Below are 17,116 nucleotides of genomic sequence, written 5' to 3'. Positions count from 1 at the left end.
TGGGGGTTTGATATTGGTAATCTAGTAGTCCCCACTATTTTCTTTGGTAATTATTTATTGATGGACTTGGCAAAGAAATATGATCCTATTACGGGATGGGTAAAAAATCATTCTGGAATCAATCTTTTTAGGGTTTGTCCTGAGCTGTTCCGTGAGGTTTTCAACCTTAACCCTAACCACATTGTGCATGAAATCATTGATATGGATGATCTACAAGCTAGATATGATGCACAATGAATTTATCTAAGAACAGGGCCACTACAAGAGCATGCTGCCAAGGTTGGTAATTTGCCTGTGATTATAGCCAATACCCCAGAGCCATTGTTGAGAAGACATTTCAACTTGAGAGCTCAAGCACTGTATTTTTCTCTTTGCAAGATTTTGGAGATAGATGAAGGTGATCAAATTCCAGGTTCTATTGTCCTTATAATGGCTCAAACCCTTCAATTTGGAATGAGTACCATTCTGGATTTTGCCACTTTTCTATCAAAAGAGATTCACAATGGTTTGGTTGGAATAGCAAAGGGAAAACTAAACAAACCATTCTGTTGGTATTCATTGTTGATGCATGTGTGCTTATACAAGGGACACACTTTCTTCTCCAAGGGTATGGAGTTGGAAAAAACTAAGGACAGAGAAAGGAATCCAGTCTAGTTATGGAGTGTGGATATGACTTTAGAAGCCATAGATGCTAGTTATGTAAGGTTTGACAGATTTTTTGCAACTAAGCTGAGATTGCTTTTGAGAGGGGACAGCCCCAAAATTCCACAAGCATTGTTGGAATTGATTAGACCTAAAGATCATGCACAAGGGCTATTGGTTAGTCATAATTGGGGGGATATAATCCCTTATAATGTTTCAACTGTGATAAGGGTATATGGTTTTATGGGAAAGCCACATGTGTTTCCTTTTCATGTGCCTTTGAAGATTGGGATTGCTGAGCTCTTATGGCAGATAAGCATGATAGATGAGAGGGAATTGATTAAGAAGGGCACTTTCTTTCCAATTGTTACTGTAGTGCATGATTTTTTCTTTTTCAGAAAAGGGTGGAAGCACCTGAACTTGTTTTTGGATAGATATAACATGGCAGGGTCTCACGCCATATTCAGTGACCCTGAAGGATTCTATGACCTTTTAAAACAAAGGGTAAGAGCTTCCCATATGGTACATCAAGTTTACTATCAAGAAGATATAATTAGAAATATCTTCACATTGCAGGAACAAGAATTGAGAAAAGAGAAATGGATAGTTTTCAGTAAGACCCTAGAATTTATTAATGTTTTTGACCCCCAGTATGACCCATTGAAAGATAAGAAATATTGGGGAGCTAAAATACAAGCATTAATGAATAATTTTGCCATAATAATTCAAACCATGAATGAAAAGAAAGCTATGTATGTTGAAACACATCCAGACAAGGCTTCAGAAGTATAAAGTAGAATAAGCAATAGAAATGTGGTAGCTCCTGGCCAATATACATTGCAGAAGAGTGCAGGTTATGTTATGATTTGAAATGTGCAACAAGCACCCTCTCATCAAAAGCAAAGGTCAAGAAGCCCATTTGCAGCCTGCTCTCCAAAAAGGCAAAAATTAGAGCAGGGGTCTTCTTCTTCTCAAAAGGAACAATACTCCCCAAGCCAAACCCCAATCCATATATATGATGAAGCATCTCTAAGGGAACAACTTAGAAAAATGGGTGGAGAAGGGGATGTGATTGTCACTTCTACAGACTTGGATGTTGGAGAGCCACAAGAACCTCCTACACCTTCCTTGGACCTAACCATTGCCGATTACCAAGGTAAGGAAATTGACTCAATAGTTGCATAGGCTTCTAAAAGATTTATTAACGATGAAAATTTTGTAAGATCTAGGGCTTTTGTTCAGTTTTTGTGGAGATTAAATATGGGAAATTTTGAGAAAGCCTGTGAGAAAATCAAAGCTAAGCAACTAGATAAACTTGACTCGGTTATTAAGGGAGAGGTGAAGTCAAAAATTTTGAATGATTTTGCCCAGTTTACTCCTGAAGTTGGGAGGCAAATAGTTAGACAGTCAGGAGTCCTCCTTTTGCCAGAATGGGATATAGCAAATGAAATTGTTTTTGATTCAGTAAGGAAGCAGAAAGATGTTCAACTAACAACTACTGAAGAGATATTACAGGCTCATAGAGGAGTCAAATTTAGTGATGACCACCAAGCCCTTGTTATATGGTCTATGGAAAAGAGAGAAAATACCAGGTTGCATGAGTTTCCCACTGCAGAGCATACTGGTATATTGATAGTATATAGGGCTAGTGAAGTAAGTAGTAAGAAAATAATGGGAATGGTCTCAAAAGTGCTGAAATTGGGTGGTGTTGTATCTGGCCAGGAAGAAGATAAGTTTACCCAACTCAATGCTAGGTTTGAAGAAGTTTTAAAAGCATATGAGGAAAGAGGTATACAGATATAGTCACTGGAAAAAAAAATGTCTCAAATGGAGAAGATACTTGGGAAAAGAAAGGTGGGAGAATCCAGTGCACCTAGAAGTGCATACCCTCCATAGTCATTTGATAGAACAACCCCTATTATTGAAATACTAGACACCCCTGAAAGGCCCCAATTCTATACTGCAGATGACTTTGAAGAAGAAAAAACCAAATTACATGAGTTGCAGGTAGAATTAAGAAATCAATATGAAGGAAAATTAAAGCAGGGTGTGATGTATTTAAGGGATAAAATACAGTGGTCAACCTTCTTTGATCAGTTGACAAGAATTGCAACCCTCATGGATGAGTTGAATAGGGGTAAGGATAAATTGACTCCCCTTGCACAGAAGTGGAGGGAGAGGAATAATGATATCACAATTATGTGTATATCTACCATCCAAATGCCTTATCATCAAGTAGAGAAAATTTTTGATTTGTTAAATAAACTAGAAGATTTTGATGATAAAAGGGATTCTTTGCAAAAGAGATTAACACTTTGTTTTTCCCAGTATATTGCTGAAAAATTCACTTTATTTCCTTGGGCTTTAGAATCTGTTGATATAATAAAGGAAAGGAAAAGTGGAAAAAGGAGTTGGATGAATTATTTTATGAAAGGATCAAGAACATGATGAGTGAAAATGGCCATTGGTTCTGGGCAAGGACAAATGAAGAGTTAGTAAAGATACAATTATTTTATAATGCCATGAGAAAAGAGTTTGATGATTTAGAGGAAATTGCAAATTCTTTAGTGATTATACAAAGAGATACTATAAATTTTAATTGGCCAGATGATGTTGCTTATAATAAATGGAAAAATTAGTTTGTAGAACAAATGTCAGAAGGTGATGAGGAGGAAGATGCAAAAGTAAAAGTTACCCTCATAGTTAGTAATGAAGACATGGAAAATCCCTCGATTAAAGTAAGTTTGCAGGTAGTTGAAGATGACATGTCACTTTTTAACCTCATGGCCACTTACTCTAAGGATGAATAATAAATGAAGAATCAGATCAAATTTTCTTGTCTCAACAGTTGAGAAGCATAACAGAAAGGGACCCACCAAGGAATGTTCGATGTAATAGCCTTTCTATTATTTGCTTTTGTCTTTTATGATAGATATTTGTCAGTATCTTTTAGAAGACAGATGTCACTTTCTTTTAGCTTGAAGCTTGTTGCATATCACACTATTTAACTGAGATTCCAAGGCTAAAGAATGGTCCGAATTCTAATTTTATAAGTGATATACTTAGTCTATCTTTGGTCCAAATTTTTGAAAGAAAGTTTATGATGTATTTTCTCTATCAATTCTTTGAGAATATATGAATATAGAATGAGTTGTGTTTCTTTCTAAAGGTCAATTCTGAGTCTATTGTAAATGATATACCATTTTCAAAGAAAATGAATACAAAATTGTGAACTGTCCCCATATCAATTCTTTTTGAATCTTGTCTCCTTCTAATTACTTGGTTGTCTTGATATTGTATAAGTAAAGGCTTGTGCAATTGAATGCAATCTAGTTAGGTTGTATATCTGTTTATCACTGCTATTAATTCAATGGATTAAATAAAAGCTTTGATGAATGTGATAAGGCTTCTTTAGTAATGGAAAGGGTTTTGAATGATAAATTCTAATAAGAATTGCTGATAGAATTTGTTGTAAGGCAACAAGTTAGATCTAAGAATTTGCTACAGACTTTGAACCCCAATGGATTAGGCACTAATCAAATTGATTCAGCTGAAGGAGAAGTATGTCACAAATGGTTGTCAAAAATGCAAAATTAAATCAATTTTACTTTTATTTCCTGTAGATATTCAAAGCTGGTCAGCACTTATCTGCATGGAATGTTTGAGCTTTAGTTAGCCACTATTGTTAAGAACATTTGCAGATCTATAGAAGAAATTTTGGCCATATCTGTTATATGGGATGTGTTTAACAAGTTATTAAGAATTATGTATGTGTTTGAGGATTTTGAAATGAGAATCATAATGAAACTAAAAATAATCCTCATATAGTTTTCCCAGTCTTAAATCATCCTTGGGTATACCCACCCTAGTTTTGCAGAGCCAAAAGAGTAGAAAACAACCTTTGGTTTTGTTGAAGTTGGGTCCAAATGCATTACACATGCAATTGTTAACAAGAATTGGCTAACCTTTAGATTGTATGAGTATTATCATTTTGGTATTAAGCATTTTTTTGCTTAGTAGTTTTAGTCCTTTTAAAGACACCAAAAAAAATGGCGACTCTGTTGGGGAGTTGTCCAACACATATGTGAGAAAGTACTGCAGTTTCTTTGGTTCTTTTGTGTACATGTGTGTCAGGTTGTCCAAGATTTTCCCATGGTTCTAAGGGAATTTTTTAGTGACAAACCTTGAGAATTTAAAGAAGATAAAGCCCAAGTACCGTAGCTACACACTGGCGTATCCAGCTTATCCAAGTGTCTTATCTAACAAGCAAGAGTTGTAGTCTTACAGCATCAGTGATTGATCTATCTATGTCAGATGTTTTTGCTCCTACTTGTGTGTTTGTTGTCTTTGATTCAGCATTAAGTGTCATTGAATATTTTCCCAAGAATAGGGTGGCGACTCAGTCAAGGTTTTGAAGCTAGTGCTTATTTTAACAAAAGGTGAATATGGCTGACAAGAGAAAGAACACAAGAGCTTACATGAGAGCCAATCCTGATGTATCAATGTATACTGATCTACCCCAAGGTGGTAGGAAGAACCAAAATAAGAAAAAGAAAAATCCTAATCCCACCTGGAAACCCAAAGGCAATGCATTCATCAATTCTCAGTATCAACCAGTATTAGGAAGAGAGTCTTCTTCACTTAGTTCTAAATTCAAAACTACAAGACTCTTAGGAGGCATCTTTAGTACCCCATTACCAGATGAGAGAGTATTTTAGGACAAAGATGTGTCCACGGTAGGAATTTCTTCATCAAGGCCAGATCCTATAGCAGATATGAACTATAGGCTAGGATTTTAGGAGTTCATTTGGTAATCCTTTTAATCCCAGAGCAGCCCCATATGTGGAACCAAATCTTATAGATCTGGATGATCCTACTGATTCAGAAACTACTTCTGTAGATCCTAAAGAAGTGCATTCTGAGATAGGATTTTTGAAGAAATGGATTGCTGAGGAAGAAGCCAAATGTATTCATCTTGAAAAAGAAAAGGAGCAAGCCACCTTGGATGCCATAATAGAAAGGGATGCTCTACTAAGAAGCATGACTACTCTGAAGGAGCAAAATAAAAAGTTAGAAGAAAATACCATAGCTCTCCATACTGATGTATTTGGAGATTTAGACAATCTAAGAGCTAAAGTTCAGGAACAAGAAAAATGATTGAATCAAAGGCAAGAACCAGTAATTGCTCAAGTCCAAGCCTATAAACCTGTTCAAATGGACCCTGTACAGCCCACTACAAAAGCTCCAAATAAAGGGAAAGGCAAAGCTATAGGAATCCAAATAAATGAACCTCAAGCTCTATCAAGCAAACCCATGCAACCCTCCATGTCAAAATTAGATTTAGGTATGGAGAAGGCTTGAAAAGAGAAAGAAGATCTTGCAAAAGAGCTTGAGAAGGTTGAAAATGAAGCTCAAGCTGCAGAAACTAGGAGAAAAATCCAATTCATAAAATCTAATTCTGCATTGGCTTCATGGCCCAATTTGTCTATCCCACTTGCAATTCCTGCACCAGCTAGTGGTCTAATAATCTCAACTTAGGGAATACCCCAATACGCTCCTACCTCATCTTCCACTATTGGCACCCAAGTCCCATTTGTCCCACCTCAACAATCCCAAGCTGCTCCTCTGAGTCAAGCTAATATAGCTAGTACCTCAAATGTTCCTGGTTTCTAGAAGAAACCTGTATACTTGGAAAAGTATAGACAAATATCATTTGCTGGTATTCCTGGTGCTCCACATCCCATATTGTTTGATTTAAGAGACAAAGTGGTTAAGTTCTCTAGGAATAATGTTCTTACTGGTGAAGAAAATTTGAGAATTTTCATTGATATGTTGAATGATTATGAGGTTGAACATGAAGATATGGTAATGAAATTGTTTTTACATTCACTAACTGAAGATGAAAGGGATTGGTTTAGGAGGTTGCCTGATGACAGTATCACCTTGTGGAATGACTTGGAGAAATTATTCAAGGAGCAATATGGAGACAACACTAATGTAGGATTCATGTTAAATGAATTCAACAACATCAAGAAGAATCCAAATGATTCTACATTTGATTTCAATGTAAGATTCTAGAAAGGTATGTACAGATTATTTCAAGTTATGAGGTTGAATGAAGATGTCTGTCTCACAACATATTTCAATGCTTTTGATAGCAAAATGGCTTATCAATTGAGGGATAAGGATCCCAAGACTTTAAGGGATGCCTATAAAATTGCAGTAAATATAGAGAATAAGAGGAAGGCATCTGGAAAACTGGGTAGGAGGGATGATCCAAAGCTTTTCAATCCTAAGAACAATACTAAAAGGGAGGCTGATAAAACCCCTATAGGAAAGAAGCCAGAAGAACCCACTATAAGCCAAGTTTTGGAATTGCTTAAGAAGATGAATCCCACTAATTTTAATAAGCCAAATATTGCTGAGAGAACTCCTATGAATAACAACAATTTCAATAGGTAGCCTAGAATGCAAAATTACCCTTACACCACTCAGTGGAAAGATGGTAAGCCAGTTCCAAATCAGACCCAAAATGTGAAGGATAAGGGTACTCCAAATCCCCTGCAAAGGAACACTGTAAATATGAATGATGATGTACCATGGTGCAATATATGTCAGTCACCTCATTTTATTGATTATTGTGATGTTGCTCAGTCATTTTCCCAGGGTCAAGGTGTGCAACCTGAAGAAGAAAATGAAGAGAAAAGCCATGATGATATAAGTTGCAATATGGTAAGCATGTGTGATGATTTGATAGATTCTGATTCAGAAGAGCGTGAAAATGACATTATCAATCAGAGAATTGCTTATCATTTACATCATCAGCAAGTGCTTTCAGATGATGAAGGGTATGATACAAATAAGGTGTGCATTACATCTTCTGATGTAGGTCTCACAAGCTTAAGAATGCCCTCCAAAGAGGAGATTGACAGAATTATAGCAGAAATGATTTCACAAGTCCATAGTAACTACAATTTGAGAAGTAGAATAGTAAATAATGATGTAGGAAAGCCATCCAGTGTATTCATCAAAGATATCACTCATAAGATGAATGATCGAAACAAGAAAGTCAATATAGATGTGCATAAGATCAAGGACAATAAGGGTAAGAAATGGGAACCAAAGAAGAAGGTTCAATTTCAGATAAGTGATTCAACAAAACTAGTTGTGCAACCAAAGAAATCAAAACCTAATACTATCAAGCAAATAGTGGTGCTTGATGCTCAAAAGATTCCAAATCCAGGTACTCTTGTAAAACCCGCTATTGTTGAACCTATTGATATGATATCTATGTTATCTCAAATTACTATAAAAGTGCCCTTGTCTGAACTTCTTAGAATTGAAGAGCATAAGAACAAGGCTTTATCATGGTTGGGTGGAATAGGAAACAATAATATTGTTATAGATCAAACTGTGTCCCAACAAACCCCATTAGTAATAGAGGATAGTGGTATCATATCCCAAATTCCTCAAACGTTTTTAGATGATTCCTCAGTGGCATTTATAGAAGATATTGATCCTTTTTTCCTCAGTCTAATCATAAAAGGGAGGACCCTAAAAAAATTTATGATAGACTCAGGAGCTTCGAACACCATAATGCCTTTCAAAGTAATGGAAGCCTTAAGATTGAAAGTGGATACCAAGCAGGGTAGATGCAGGGGAATGGATGCTAGGGAAGTCCCAGTCATAGGTACCATAAATGCTTTACCATTCAAACTAGTTGCATATCCTAATGTAGAGTTAACCATGTCTGTCTTGGTGGTGGATATACCTCCACACTATGGAATGTTACTATCTAGAAAATGGAGTGCTGCCATGGGGGAAGCCTGCAGTGTGACTTAACCTATGCTACTTTCCACATTGGGGATAAAGCTGTCGGGGTAAATAGAGAACCAAGGGTTAATCACATTTTAGGGGAAGAAATTGACAAAGATGCCACTTGTTTCTTAGATACTAGGGTCAATGCTTTCAGAGCCGAATTGATTATTCAAGAAGTTGAGAATCTACCTGCTATAATTGAACATGAAGTTGAATGTTGTATGAACTCACCAAAATTATGGACAATGCCCTTTGATGGGGCTAGTTCTAAAGAGGGTGCAGGGGCAGGTGTAGTCTTTGTCTCCCCTGAGAATAATACCTTCAGATATTCATTTACACTGAAGTTTTCCTGCACAAATAATATTGCAGAACATGAGGCATTGTTGCTAGGATTGAAAGTTGCCACACATCATGGGATCAAAAAATTACATGTTATAGGGGATTTTGAGTTAGTCATCTCCAAGATAAAGGAAACTTACGCATCCAAGAATAGGAGACTAAAGCAGTATAGAAATGCAGTTTGGGATCAGATAGAATCCTTTGATGCATTTGGTATCTCATGGAGAGATAGGACTGGTGCATGCGCACAATATAAAGATGCAAGAAGATTAAGGAATGTGGGCATGCGCCCTAGTGACACCTGTCCCACATCCTCTCATGTTCCCAGTTCCACCTTCCACCGTCTAATGTGATCTGATCAGTGGTTGGCGCTTCCCTGTAAAATGAAGATGCAAGGATTTCAAGGAATGTGGGATGCGCCTTATTGTCGCATGTCCTTGTGGGGTCAATTTTGTTCCAGGTGATGCCAATTGTATACCAGGGTAATGCCAAGTCAGACTAGGTCGGATGCCAAGTGTTTCGTAGGCCCAGGTTTTCATGGACGAGCATAGTGAATGGAGAGTCTTTCTTGACCATTGATCTAGTGCAGATCGACAATTAGCACTTGCCTACAATATGAAGGTACACGGGAGTTAAACATTGCGGGGAAGTGCCTAAATTCCACATATCCTCATAGGCCTGGGGAGATACGTTGCGGCTAGGCAGCATGGTTAAGGCTAATGGTTATGTAACTATCATGGTCAGGATTTTGAGGAGGTGGTGTAATTAGTAAAGAAGGTGTTGGTCAACTGCGCGGAGACTTGCAGAGTGGCAAAATAAAATGAAGTTATTGGCCCACGTGGCCTAACTTGGGTGCAATATTCGATTGGCCTGTTGATCATGCTGATTCACAAGCTAGAAACAGGGGAATTTGAGTTTTGTTGCACAATTTGATCCTTGTGATCAATGCCAACCACCCTCAAATGAGTGTTGCACTCATTGAATGCGAGAAACACTCCACCATCTCTAATATAATCCATCTACCTATTTAGAACTATTTAATGGCATTATTTCTATCTTCTCAAGGCCCTATTCCAACAAGATCAGATATCATTGCATCTAGATCTGTACTCAAATTGGATTTTCTTTAGATCTCCATGATTATTCTCTGAAGGGCTTAATGGAAATGGTTGTGGAGTAACTTCAATAAGAGGACATCTCAATTATGCCTGAACTATAAAGGCAATTTTTATAAACTTTGTTAGGGTCGACTCTTCTTTAACTTCGCTGTTATTGCTCTGCAATTTCACTGTAAATTCCCTTTGCCTCTGAACTGTATGACATTTGTCCTTATCTCTTTCAACCATTAATGTGAAAGTGGAAGAACTATTTGCCTCTCATTGGTGTTTTGTAGAGATCTATGATCTACATGACTATATCTCTTTTGGCCTGTGAATTATATATAAGTGAATCTTCCCTTCCTTGTGTCATTCATCTGGGTTTTCTGATGTACATGTGGTTGCTAGGTTAAAACAAGTTTGAATGTGTATATCCTTTGATGTCATGATGGTTCAATAGTGCATGTATGGGTAGGGATTGGTTGAACACTCTATTTTGGTGCATCACCCTCTTAGGTTAGAATAGGTAGATTTTCTTTTCATGCATTTCTTCTCCCTTTTCCTCTCCAAGAGTAGTTAGGTGCACCTTGATAATAAAGGAAGTCAGCCTTCTCTGGAGACTCAACCTCACAGTTCAAGTCCCACAGCTTGGAGGTTGTTTCCATGTTTCACAAGGTTGCCCTTAGGTAAAAACTTTGGGCAAGGGTGCAAACCTCTGTGACAACATTATCCATAAAAATGAATGGAGGTGGTTGAAAGCCTTTAAAAGTTTATCATCCTCTATTTATGACATAATAAACAACTAATAGGCTAAACTCATAATACCAAATCCTACACAACAATTTTCATACTACCTAAAACATATACAAAGGACCACAAAAACATGGATCAAATGCAAAACTATATCAATAGCTTAAGGACTTCAAGTTCAATCCATTTAATTCATATGAAATACATGTTGAATGTTTTTTATACTAGAAAGGAGGTAGCTATACCATCAAGAAAATACAAGAGAGGGCTTGTTGAAGATAATCTTGAGAAGATTCTTTGTTGGGGGGAGGTGGAACTATTGATGGTCTATACCTAGACTTGGTACATATAATTAATTTAACTTTCTAGAATTCCCCCATTAAGTAATTATCAAGTTGTCTTAGATTTTTTCCCCATAATCACTTTAGTGTTTTACATAGTAACCCTAGCTAATACAATTTAGAAATGGTTTCAAGCTCACCACAAACTTTGTACTCAAGCAGTTTTGACTAACCCCAAACCTCACATGCAAGTAGTTTTGGATGACTACAAACTTCTCAAAAAGTAGCTTCAAACTATCATAGACGTAGTGCACACATGGATCTAATGATCACAAATCATCATGGCAAAGAAACCATATTCACATCAGATTTGTCTCTTTTGGTAAACTACATCAAAATTAGTTATTGAGTCCATATAAAAAGTGATCCACCTACTGATATCTATGCATAAGTTCTAGTTGTACTATAATCACTTGTTTTACCAGATTCATTTTTAGATACATGGTTCATGAATATTTTAAACCAAAATAACTCTAGAGTGTTAGGTACAATGGACCATGCACCCTTTAAAAAAATCAAGTATGTTACATACTATGGTTTTTCCTTTTAAAAAATGTGACTAGCACTCAAACATTAGCCCAATATACATATACCATTTATAATAGAAATCTTTCGTGGCTTCACAAATAGCATAAAACTATTTATAAAATGCATAAAAAATACTCAACCTTTTGTACACATAACTTAGATCTGTAGATAGGTCCCCCCTCTTATACAACTGACAATAGAATGAAAAATAAAGGACTCTTCTTGCATGCCACTCTAAAAATAGAGAAATATAAAAATAAAAACAAAAAAATAACAAACTGAATGACAAACTTGCTCTTTTCTATGATCTTTTCTTACCCTCTATATTGATGTGTGTCTCTACTCATTGGGTAAATGCACCAAGTTGTGGTGCCAAAAAAATGACACTTCTTTTTTCCTTTCTAGTTTTGAAAAGCGTGCATGCACTATAGCACGTATGCACTATAGTGCGCATGCGCTATTGCTTGGATATGCCAAGCCATAGCACATGTGTGATATAGTGTGCACGCATTATAGTGCATGCACACTTTTCAAAAAAAAAATTACAAAGTGTGTACGCACTATTTAGAAGTAAATTTAAAAGGCTTTAAATAGCATGTGCATGTTATAGCCCGTATGCACTATAAGGTGCATGCACTATTCAAAGCTTTGCATTCTACCAAGTCTAATGTTTGGTTTTGCCTTGGGGATCCAACCCAAAGCTTTGGAGTCTATAAATTGGTCTGAGACATGTTTTGTTGCAAACATAAAAAAAATGATTGATTTTTTTTGTGTGCTTTCCTTCCAGTTTCCTCGTGGTTGAGCATCGATAAAATCTAGTTACATGACATTGTAGGTCTCTGTGTTAGCTACACAACCATATAATTTATTTTTTATTTGAACTATTTCAAGCCTTTTATCTATAATTTATTTTGAATGTATGTCCATTTTTTGTCAAAAACCAACATGTACTAATTGGGTTGTAAATTTTAGCTCGTTCATCAAATTTTGCAACAACTTAGTTTTTTAGAAACTAGACTCCATTCTACACACTTTGAAAAAAAAAAAGTTTTGATTTTAGATTAGTTTTCAATCATCTCTAGAGGAAGCACACAAATATTTCACATTTTTGGGATGTGTCTAATTATAAAATTCATTAAAAAAATACACATTATAAAATTACCTAAAAAATTTGGGATAAACCACATAGTGTTAGGTAACTTTTGACTGAAACAATCAAAGAATTTCAAAAAAAAAGTTAAAATTTTAGGGGGGCCACACTTTGTACTATGTTATATTTTTTTTGAAATAAACAGTACCACTTTCTATGGCCCCCTTTTTTGAGGACCTAAAACTAAACCATTTTTTTAAAAAATTAGTAGTTTAGAAACTAGATTCAAAGGACTACAACTTTTATTTTTGTCATATCTTAAAAATTTGAGCGTAATTATCTTCAAATTCTTGTTGAAGTCTAGAAATTGTTGATTTTAGGAAAAAGGTGTCCACTTATACCCCCCTTTTGGCACCACAACTTGGTGCACTTACCCCATTAAAAAATACTTGTACACGTGAGTTATTTCCACTTGAGTTGTTTTTTTTATTTTTGGATTTTTACAATCACTAAAGGACTAAACTTTGTAAGTATGATGGTGTGCCAAAAAAATCTCTCTTTTGTGATGTAACAAAAAAGGACACAAGATATATTTTAGATTAATATAAAAGGAGATAACATACAACTTGCATCAAACTCACTTGTAGGCTAGCACTTCAAAGTTAGCCTCTAAAACATGTACTTAATTGATAGAAATATTGTTCTCCATTATACAAACTGAAGTGCATATTATAGCTCAGAAACAATCCACATGCCTAAACATATAGAGAGCTTTAAGGAATACATACTCTTCGACATTGATACCATGTTCAAAACATAGATTGTGGAGAAACTTTTTTAAGAGCTCCAAGGAATACGTACTCAATCTATTTAATTTATAAGAATTATTTAATGAGTAGTGCTTATACTAAGAGAGAAGGTAGCTATAGCATTAATATCTAATAAAAGTGAGGTTGTTGAAAGTAATGTTGAGAAGGTGCTTGGTTGGTTAGAGTGGAGATGTGGTAGTTGGATGGTCTACAATGTTAGACTTCATAAATAATTAATTTAAGTTTGTTAACAATAGAGATATTGGCTTCACTTGAAAAAAAATTTCACCACACTAGGTATTCCATTCCACAAACTAATAACCCTTCACTAAATAGAATAAATTGTTCTTTTGTTATTTCATAGTAAAGAGACATTTGAAAATATGACTTAATCACATGTTTTCAAAAAAATCTCAATTTAAAAGATATATATATATATATATATATATATATATATATATATATATATATATATATATATATATATATATATGTATGTATGTATATGCATGTATGTATATGTATATATGTATGTATTGATATATATGTATATCTATATATACATACGTACATACATACATATACATATATACATACATGTTAAGAAACGCTTTTCATTTTTGTAGAGGTTTGTGAATTTTGTCCTTTCATTCCTATAATCATATAATGATGTCATATAGCTTATTAGTTTATCTCAATATGGAATGCATGTGTGTGTACATACATACATACATATACATATATACATACATGTATATATACATGTATATACATGTATATATACATATATATGTATATATATATGTATTGTATGTATATATACATGTATATACATGTATATATACATATATATACATACATACATGTATATACATGTATGTATGTATGTACACACACATGCATTCCATATTGAGATAAACTAATAAGCTATATGACATCATTATATGATTATAGGAATGAAAGGACAAAATTCACAAACCTCTACAAAAATGAAAAGCGTTTCTATACATATATGTATATATACATATATATACATGTATATGTATATACATATACATGTATATGTATATACATATACATGTATATGTATATACATATACATGTATATGTATATACATATACATGTATATGTATATACATATACATGTATATATATGTATATATACATACATGTATATATACATGTGTATATATACATATATACACATGTATATATATGTATATATACACATGTATATATACATATATATACATGTATGTATATATGTATATGTATGTATGTATGTACACACACATGCATTCCATATTGAGATAAACTAATAAGCTATATGACATCATTATATGATTATAGGAATGAAAGGACAAAATTCACAAACCTCTACAAAAATGAAAAGTGTTTCTTAACATAGAGACAGAGAAACTTCATTTAGATAGATTCAAGTCTGTCTTTTCAAAACTAACATAAAGAACATTTAGATTGAAACATAATACACAAAATATTTATTACTACAATTTTTAATGAGGGGTAGTGATATAGGGGAAATGACCTAGTAGCCACCCAGGTTAACTTTGTGCAGCTACTCTTCCTAATACATATGTCAAAATTTGTTCATTTTTTCAGCGAACCTCTATAAGTGAGTGAAGAGCTTAAAGCTAATCTTTTGGCTTTCCGCATTTATGGAGCTTTCGTAGAGCTCATAGAGTGCGAGGTGGTCTAAAAGTGTCATTTTAAAACTCACCAATACCCACCACTAAGACCCCTTGCCCACCACGAAGATCCCCTAATAGTTGTTATAGTACTTTTTGGACAAGTGGACCAATCAGCAATCAAGAAAACTAAAAAATGAAAAAAGTGAACGACTATTAGTGTTCATAATGATTTGTTTTGGCTTTTTTACATCCAGGTACCGAAAGTTTTTTTAGGCAGTAATTAGAAAGGATTGTGCACATGGATGGCAACTCACACGTTTGCCCAAGAATATATACACTAAATTTTCCTAGATGATGAAAATACAAAATTCTGACCATCTCTTAAATGCTGAACAAAATAACGTAGGCTAAAAGATTCGAAAAATGGGATGTTACACTGACATGGGAGATGAAACAATTCCTTATCCAAGGGAATGCATGTAAAATACGTTGGAAAGATTAATGGGAAACATCACAATTATTGCATTGTTTGTTCAAAACTCTTGTCATTGCCATATTTATTAGTTTTTCAGCTGCCCATGTGCAGCCATGCTGAGCAGTTTGACGGCCGCAAATTTCGGAAAGAAAAGATCAACGACCGTTGTTTTGTTTGATGGCCTTAATTTGAGGAAAAATCAACGACTGTTGTTTTGTGTGGTTTGTAAGAGCAGATACGAAGATTTTTTCAGGAGCAGCAGCTCTGTTTTCTATGTAAAAATAAATGCAATAGCAACTATGTTTTACTTTGTTTTTCCAATGTTCGAACAATTTGCTCTGTTCTGAAAACAAAGAGTTTGTCTAGTTATGATACGAAGCTTTATTAGTATCCATTTTTTCATTATTCCGTACTGCATCTCTGGTGCGGTGGGAAGAGGTGAGATGTTGATCATCTGGATCTATCATTGCTAATTAGTTGTCTTTTCTCCCTCAAATTATTGTTGTTAGCTCTAAAAATTGTCCCAAAATTGAACAAGGCCAACTTCAAATGCTTGTCCTTTTCTTTCCATAGAATATAAATTGTTCACACTTTGTCTCTAGCTGTGGCAGGAACGAATGATATTGTTACCTTGTCTCACAATTAACCCAGAGATTAATACGTCAACGATATGTTTTATATTTATTACTAGAAATAAATAATGCATGTTTGAGTTCTTGCAGGGGACAAAGATGAAATGAATAAGCATAACAACTTGTTACTTACATGTCTCGTTGCATGAGTTAGGTTACCATGCTGAACAATGAACTTCAATGCTGCGTGGAGAAGAATGTGTGTTGGAATAGTTTGACAAGTGATAAATGCATTCAAAAAAAACAGGTCCATTCACAATTCACCTATTCATTGACCTCTCTGTCTTATATTTGCTGGGCATTTTATTTTGCTATCTATATATTATTGGGGATTATTGGGGAAGCTCAGCCATTTGGAATTTAGTTATATAATATGGGAAAAAAAGATTTGAAGATTTAGATGATATAAATGGAATTACGAACAGAGTGGTTTAATCATAGAGGAAACTCCGTAGTTAAGTGCATTGGAGCTGTAGTAGTACTGGGAAGGGTGACCGACCTTTTGGAAAGTTCCGGTGCTTCATTGGACGGCCTCTGTGAGCATCACCCAAATCCAACGAGTGCCAAGTGTTCCATTTATTTAGAGATGATTCATGTGAATCACAACTCATGAAAGAATTTGACGTAAAAAGTACCCAATTAAATCTTGATAGCAATATCACAATTTGACTTATTGTAAAAAATATCTCCTACTTATCAATTTCTTATTCACTCTGAAAATGAGTTGAACACTTCCACTCATCCGTGTGCCGCTACACAACTTAACTACTTACACGCTGCACCTCACAAAAACCAAGCTATTTTCTGTGTTGGCAGGTTTAATATATGTGAACTTCATTGGTTTGCCGTGCAGCAGTCTCAATGTTATTCACTTTCTGAGTTTAAGACAGATCTGCTTGTTTCAGTGTGGAGTTCCTTTCATCTTAATGTTATTCACGGGATTTT

This window comes from Cupressus sempervirens, chromosome 2, assembly GCF_028749045.1.
Source record: "Cupressus sempervirens isolate cs-2001-9-10 chromosome 2, ASM2874904v1, whole genome shotgun sequence".
Lineage (NCBI taxonomy): Eukaryota > Viridiplantae > Streptophyta > Pinopsida > Cupressales > Cupressaceae > Cupressus > Cupressus sempervirens.
This window is presented reverse-complemented; position numbering follows the sequence as displayed.